Below are 8,120 nucleotides of genomic sequence, written 5' to 3'. Positions count from 1 at the left end.
TTTATCTAAAAGTAACAAGGCAGCATTTTTTGAGAAGGTAACTGACCTTGAGTCAAACGTTCCTATGTTTTCAACGTTATTTTCATGATTTCTACAAGCTGTAAAATTGATAAGCAATATTTTTGAGAAAAAAATATTGAAATGAATTGTGCAGGCCCTAATGTGTTGGAAAATAACAATTAATTCATTTTCAGAGGTAACTTTATAGTCTTGCCCTTTTTAGCATTAAATCAGACAACATCCAAGCCGATGTGTATATGTCTTCTTTTAGCTTTTATAATAAAAAATCTAAATTATTACCTACTTGTTTTACAAATACTACAAAGCTGGACCGGATTATTTTTCATTTGTAAAGGAAGCACATTATATACACAGTGTAAATACTTAACTATCAATTTTTTCAGTGTTTTCACTACAATATGAAAAATCAAATGTTTTTGAAGATAATTATTGACATATCCAATAAATATAAATAAATTGTCTGCCTTGCATGTGTTTGTTTCCACAGTCCCACAGTTTTTAAAGGAAATTTCTGAAAAATATTGTCAACTAAATAAAAAACATATTAATCATAATGGAGGATATCCCCAGACAAAAAGTTAAATACTTCACAATTAATGTATTATTTTCCTACGACATAAATGAGTGGCCTTTTGAATGCATAATAAAGTCATTAAAATGTTTTAAATGTTTTGTAAAATAATTATTTGAAAACGATGAAAGATGATACATTTATCTATCCATATTTTGATTTATCTATAATTAATTGTTGAAACACATCTGATTCCCACAGACACAATAGCACATACGAGCACACATAGACATATCTAAAATAACTTTTACATGTTACAATATCTTCTGTACCATTGATTGGATTTGGATGAATCAGAAGGTCAGTGTCAGGAACAATAGCAGAGGTTGACAAAGACTCGGCACCTTCAAAAAATTGAACTCTGATTCTCCTTCAGAGCACTTGTCAGAAATACAAGAGTGCAACTGGGAAAGGTAGGTGGAGCGAAAAAAGATTATGATCAAGAACAAAGGAGTAGTGAGCCATTTTGTGCACATTGTTCAAAGTATCCAAAAAGCTTCATGAAGCAGACAGACAGCTGGCCTGGAGACCATAGGGAGTTCTTCACTCTGATCAAGAGGTTGTGGAAGAAGGTGGTTTTCCCATGGTAGGAAAACAGAGGCTCAAGCTCTTTGGGATAACAATGCTTTAGACCCTAAATCAAAAACTTGAGAAGCCACAAACAAAGTTTCCTAATAAGGGAGAAAAGGGGATTCATGACATTTATCTTTAGCATGATCTTTCACATTAATATTTCACATTATCTTTCACTACTACAAACTTATAGGGATAGTTCACCCCAAAATAAAAATGCTCTCATTATTTACTCACCCTCATGCCATCCCAGATGTGTATGACTTTCTTCTGCTGAACACAAATGAAGATTTTTAGAAGAATATCTAAGCTCTGTATGTCCAGCAGTTAAATCCATGTCTTCTGAAAAAATATGATAAGTGTGGGTGAGAAACAGGTCAATATGTAAGTCCTATTTTACTATCAATCTGAAATATTATTCTAAAAATCTTTGTTTGTGTTCAGCAAAAGAAAGAAAGTCATACACATCTGGGATGGCATGAGGGAGAGTAAATGATGAGAGAATTTTCATTTTTGGGTGAACTATCCCTTTAAGTGTTTGTTCATACTGGCAACACTTATTGGAGGCCCCCTGACAACATGTCCTCTTATTGCCATGATACTGGATTGTTTCTTTTTCAATGTGAGAGTAGGATATCCCCCAGCTCTCTGAAAACAAGATGCCTTAAATATATCAGTAATTTATGCAAAAGAGAATGTTTGTGATGAGTCAAATGTGTATGGTGCAGTGGAGTCAGAGCTCTTCAAATCCAACATACATTTGGCCTCATCTTTGAGGTTTCTTCCATGTGGTCTCTTCAGGACAAAATAAATAGCCTCACTGGTGAAGTTGCACAGAGATTGTTTTCCAAGACATTGGTCTACATTTGGACCTGCCCATGCAGCTTCTGGCCACGCTTGTGGCACCTCAAGAGCAGGCACAATGTCTACAGACAGTGCATCCTCTTCTTCATCTTTGGACTTTTAATCAAGGGACACTGCAGGTGAAGTTACCCATTGTCTTTGAATCACCCAGCAACCCTCACCTAAATGGATGGGCGACAAAACCACAAACATTTTCAAATGTGTATAAAAGCCATTTGAATGTTCGTATAAATGAACATGTTGAAAAGCTGATTAGTAAAACATACCTTTATAGTTGCTAATGAATTTACAGACCAAACGGTACAATTCTCCTTTGATTTTGGTGGCCGAGATGGTCCGGTCATCTTCCAAAAGAAAGAACTGGATATCTGAGCATGTGGCTCTGGGAAGCATCACCTTATAAAACAGCCCTTATAATCTTCCAGTTCTGACCATGTAAGCCTTGGAACTTTCAATTTCAGCATGAGGTCAGTCTCATTGGGTTTGTTGATCTGTTAGTGATAAAAATTATACAGGTACACTGTAAAATCTAATTAGTTGAACATACTTCGATTTTTTAAGGCAACCGGTTTGCATGCTTTTTTTTATTTATTTTTTTAAGTTTTGAGTTAGTTATACTCAAAACCAAAGTTTAAAGAATGTATATATTTTAGTTATGTTTCCAAAATGTGATATTTCAAGTACTGTTTAATTAGGACGACTTACACTGATCAGCCACAACATTAAAACCACTGACAGGTGAAGTGAATAACATTTATAATCTCGTTACAATGGCACCTGTCAAGGGGTGGGATATATTAGGCAGCATGTAAACCGTCAGTTCTTGAATTTTATGTGTTGGAAGCAGGAAGAATGGGCAAGCGTAAGGATCTGAGTGACTTTGAGAAGGGCCAAATTGTGATGGCTAGACGTCTGGGTAAGAGCATTTCCAAAATGTCAGGTCTTGTGGGGTGTTCCCGTTATGCAGTGGTTACCTACCAAAAGTAGTCCAAGGAAGGACAACCGGTGAACCAGCGAAAGGGTCATGGGCACCTAAGGCTCACTGATGTGCATGGGGAGCGAAGGCTAGCCCGTCTGTTCCGATCCCACAGAAGAGCTACTGTAGTACAAATTGCAGAAAAACTTAATGCTGACCTTGATAGAAAGGTGTCAGAACAAACAGTGCATTGCAGCTTGCTGCGCATGGGGCTGCGTAGCCGCAGACTGGTCAGAGTGCCCATGCTGACCCCTGTCCACCATCGAAAGTGCCTACAATGGGCAAGTGAGCATCAGAACTGGACCATGGAGCAATGGAAGAAGGTGGCCTGATCTGATGAATCATGTTCCCTTTTAGATCATGTGGACGGCCGGGTGCATGTGTGTCATTTACCTTGAGAAGAGATGGCATCAGGATGCACTATGGGAAGAAGGCAGGCTGACGGTGTTCACCGATGGCAGTGGCCTCTTACAGCAGAATAATGAGCCCTGCCACACTGCAAATATTGTTCAGGAATGGTTTGTTCCTCAAACAAAAGGGTTCAAGGTGTTGACTTGGCCTCCAAATTCCCCAGATCTCAATCCAATTGAGCATCTATGGGATGTGCTGGACTAACAAGTCCAATCTGTGGAGGCCCCACTTCGCAACTTACAGGACTTGAAGGATCTGCTGCTAACATCCTGGTGCAGATAACACAGGACACCTAGAGTCTTGTGGAGTCCATGCCTCATCGGGTGAGAGCAGTTTTGGTGGCACGAGGGGGACCTACACGATATTAGGCAGGTGGTTTTAATGTTGTAGCTATCAAACCAAGAAGCAGGGCACAAGCAGAAGTAACTGAAGTCAGTTCATTCAAAACCTTCACTCCTTTGATACCAATGCCTATGTCAGCAGGTAGTTCTTGTTGTTCTTCCTCCTCCTTTTAAATAACACACACTGCCATGGTGAGCAGCTCCATGTCACTCAGGGCATCATCTGCCTGGCTATCCTAAAGTAGTGTACATAAAACAAAAGAACAATCATTTGCATTGCCTTATGCCATCATAACTACAAAATGCACAAGAAGTAAAATCATAATACACAGGCAAATACACTGTTGTGTATCCCAAACAATAGTGTAATGAGTTCAAAGGAATGAGGAAGCGGGAGACGCCGATTCCACTCAGAAATATCACTTTTATTTAACAAAAAAAAAAAATCGTTCACTTAAGAGTGCAACGGTGCAGCTTCAATAACTCAGGTAATAATATGGCATCAGTCAACACATACGAACAGCTTCTCAGCTGGGCTCTCAATCTCGACTGCTGCTGTCTCCTCTCCTTAAAAGCCCCAATCACTCCTCACTGAAACACAAGACAGGTGTTAAGCACAGGTGGAAAGCATTTTCCACTCATCTCCCCCGCTTCACTCTCCACAGTACAGCGCTCAGCCACGCACCCACCTCCACATACTCCCACCACCCGACTCAGGCCGGGGCATCGTCCAGTCTGTCACCGACCCCCCCCTGCTCTGACAGAGGAAATCAGCCAGTCATCTGCGCCCCTGGCCTGTGGACCACCTCTAATTTAAAGGGCTGAAGTGCCAGATACCAACAAGTGATCTGTGCATTAGTATCCTTCATGTGGTGGAGCCATAGGAGCAGGGCATGATCCGAACACAGGGTGAAGACCCTCCCAAGCAGGTAGTACTGGTGAGTGAGGGCCGCCCACTTGATGGCCAGACATTCCTTTTCTATCATGCTCCTCACCCTCCACTACCTAGGACAACACAGCCCCCAAACCCCTGTCCGATGCATCTGTCTGTAAGACAAAGGGGGAGAGAAGTCAGGGGAATGTAACCGTGGACTGCCACAGAGTGTGGCTTTTACTTGTAAGAAAGCCTGCTGGCACGGCTCCGTCCACTGGACCGGGTCTGGCACACCCTTTTTTGTGAGATCATTCAGTGGGCTGGTGACGTCCAAATAATTATGAACAAACCTCCTATAATAGCCAGCCAACCCCAGGAACTGTCTCACCCCCTTTTTGGACTTGGGCCTCGGACAAGTCGCAATGGTCGCAGTCTTATCAATTTGGGGGCGCACCTGTCCATGACCCAAGTGGAAGCTCAGATACCGTACTTCCACCCGCCCAATTGCACACTTTTTTGCCCAATTTGCCATGAGTCCCGCTTGCCTCAGCAACTTCAGGACAGCCCTCAGATGCTGGATGTGCATATGCAGTGTGTGGGCGAAGGATCTTGTCCATGAGCCGTTGAAATGTCGCCGGGGCCCCAAACAAACCAAACAGAAGCATAATGAATTGGTGTAAGCCGAACAGAGTGGAAAAGGCAGTTTTATCTCGGGACATAGGAGTCAAGGGAATCTGCCAATATCCCCTTGTTGGTGTTCTTGAGCCTGTAGCAAATTCTCCTGTGATAGCTGCCACAATGTGTGGAGTTTTGCTCTCAGGTCAAGAATGTATTGAATTTAGTTTTTGCTGGTTGAAGGTTCCTCCTCACAATTTTCCCTCACAATGTCTAAGACCCCGCAAGGCTTACGCTCATACAGTAATTAAAACAGGGAGAATGTTGTAGAGGCTTGCGGGACCTCTTGCACTGCGAATAACAGGGGTTCAAGCCACCTATCCCAATTCCGAGCATCTTCGTGCACGAACTTACAAATAATATTCTTCAAGGTTTGATTAAACCGTTCAACAAAGCCGTCCATTTGCGGGTGGTACATGCATGTCCGAAATGATTTAATACCTAATAATTCTACAGTTCGCATAGTGTATGTGACATAAAAGTAGTGCCTTGATCAGTGATGATTTCTTTCAGAATCCCCACTCGGGAGATTATTCTGAAGAGTGCCTCCGCCACACTACATGCTGAAATTTAATAGACACAGGCACTAAGGGATATTCGTGAAGGTCCCCATGCACACACCTCACCTTCACCTTGCGTGCTGTACCCAAAGCCTCCCATTGAACCAAGCATTGGTAAATCGAGGATTGATTACAACCCGAATCCACCAAGGCTTGGTATATATCCCCTTGAATACTCACAGGTATCTGGTACATCCCTGCTTGGTCAAGGGTGGTATGCGGCGCATCAGGGACCCAGACTGACACACCCATCTCCATCGCCGAGCATTGGTCTTGGAAGTGGCCCGGCTCCACGCAGTACCAGCACACTGGCCCAGACTTTCCCCCTACACCCGTGGCTACAGATTCTCCAACCTGGCCCAAAAGGCCACATTACTCGAAAGCAGGAGAAGAGAGAGAGAGAAAGCTTGGCCGTCTCCTGTATACGCCATTAAGTGGTCCTCAGCCAGGTGGACTGCATTCTCCAGCAACTTCGGGTGGTGGCACCAGACCCACTCCGCGGTCATTTTGGGCAGCCGATAGACGAACTGTTCCAGCACCACCATGTTGACGATTCCCAAGGCGTTGCTGTGCTCCACTAGCAACCACCTCTGGCAGGCATCCCGGAGCTGCTGGCCAAAAGCAAATGGGTGGCCGAAGTCCCCGTTGGTCAGCACCCGAAATTGCTTCCGATGTTGCTCGGGCCCAAAGTGTCTGGGCCAGCCCGACAGTGCAGCGTCCCGCCTGAACAGCTCCACGAAAGCTTTGGGGTCGTCCTGGGGACCCATCTTGGCCAGTGTGATTTGCAGTGGGGGTCCTGCAGCTGGTGTAGCTGCTGGAATACCCCATGGCAGCAGTCTCTGGAACACCCACCGGTCCTCCACTTGAGCTTGCAGGAGCGCCTCGAAACATTGATCCTATTCCGCTCGAAGCTCCAGGAGGGCCTGGTGTTGAGTTCGCTTAAGAGCACAATGGTGCAGCTTCAATAACTCAGGTAATAACATGGCATCAGCCAACACACACAAACAGCTTCTCAGCTGGGCTCTCACTCTTGACTGCCACTGTCTCCTCTCCTTAAAAGCCCCAATCACTCCTCACTGAAACACAAGACTGGTGTTAAGCACAGGTGGCAATCATTTTCCACTCATCTCCCCCGCTTCACTCTCCACAGCATGGCGCTTGGCCACACCCCCGCCTCCACAAATAGAGTATGCTGACATCCAACTTACTGTTGAAACTTAGAAGGTACTCCTTGATGAGGTCATTAGGCATTTTCACCCAAAAAAAAAAAGAGTAGGGCCTTCAGGACACACTCTCTTCGAAGATGAATGTTTTCAGCCTGTGATAAAGCAATAATGATTCGTTTTCATATTCCAGCGCAACCAGGATAGTTTATGTATAGGGAAAAGGTTTTGGAGGGGAGCAACCTAAAATAGTCATTATAACTATCTTCACATTTGCTAATTTCTGCATAGTTTCAAATTGGTTATCCTTATTTCCCATCCCTTGTGTGAGCCAGTACATACATCAGCAGAGAAGAGAAGTCATTGAATAAGATTAAGAGTCCAAACTATTTTTTTCTTTAAATAACCTGCACAGATACAATTTTTATAAACCAGCAACATACAATAAGAAAGTAAGAATTGCCCATTTTGATTTAATGGTGACTTCAAAAAATTCAAATTAGCATATACATTTTTTCAAGTTTATATATCTATAGTAAAGGTCTACCAGCTCAGCCTGAGGCTGATGGGGGCTTGTCAAAGGCTATGACCTAAAACAAGCATTAAAGATTAAATGTGACTGTTAAAGGGTTAGTTCACCCAGAAATCTAAATTCTCTCATGATTTACTTTCCTTTAAACCATCCCAGATGTGTATGATTTTCCTTCTTCAGCAGAAATTAAATGAAGAATTTTATAAGCCCATTTCAGCTATGTTTGTCCATACAATGCATGTAAACATGTGCAATCATGCTGCTGACTGTTTGACAGTCCAAAAGGCATTTTTAGGAAGCATAAAAGTAATCCACACGACTCCAGTCAATCAATTAATGTCTTCTGAAGCAAATCGATAGGTTGGTGTAAGAAACAAATCGTTCCCTGCCAGCAGTCGACGCATAATGTTACCGTTGCGTGACATAAGCGCAATGGCATGTCGAAAGCGCGTGCTTTGTACACAACAGTGGAATGAACATCACACAAGAGTTAGGTCATTTCAAACAGCGCTGGCCGGAAGCAACGATTTAAAGTTAAATACTTTTTAATTATCAATTT

The 8,120-nt window shown here is 43.0% G+C and overlaps 1 pseudogene; it reads right to left on the bottom strand.

Annotated features, from left to right (window-relative positions):
- Window positions 1–1,536: 1,536 nt before the first annotated feature.
- Window positions 1,537–6,156, bottom strand: LOC127425437 (cyclic GMP-AMP synthase-like; annotated as a pseudogene).
- Between the last annotated feature and the right edge of the window lie 1,964 nt (window positions 6,157–8,120).

The sequence above is a fragment of the Myxocyprinus asiaticus genome, chromosome 34, assembly GCF_019703515.2.
Source record: "Myxocyprinus asiaticus isolate MX2 ecotype Aquarium Trade chromosome 34, UBuf_Myxa_2, whole genome shotgun sequence".
Classification (NCBI taxonomy): domain Eukaryota; kingdom Metazoa; phylum Chordata; class Actinopteri; order Cypriniformes; family Catostomidae; genus Myxocyprinus; species Myxocyprinus asiaticus.
Note: the sequence above shows the minus strand (reverse complement) of the source record. Positions and strands in the feature narration are given on the sequence as shown.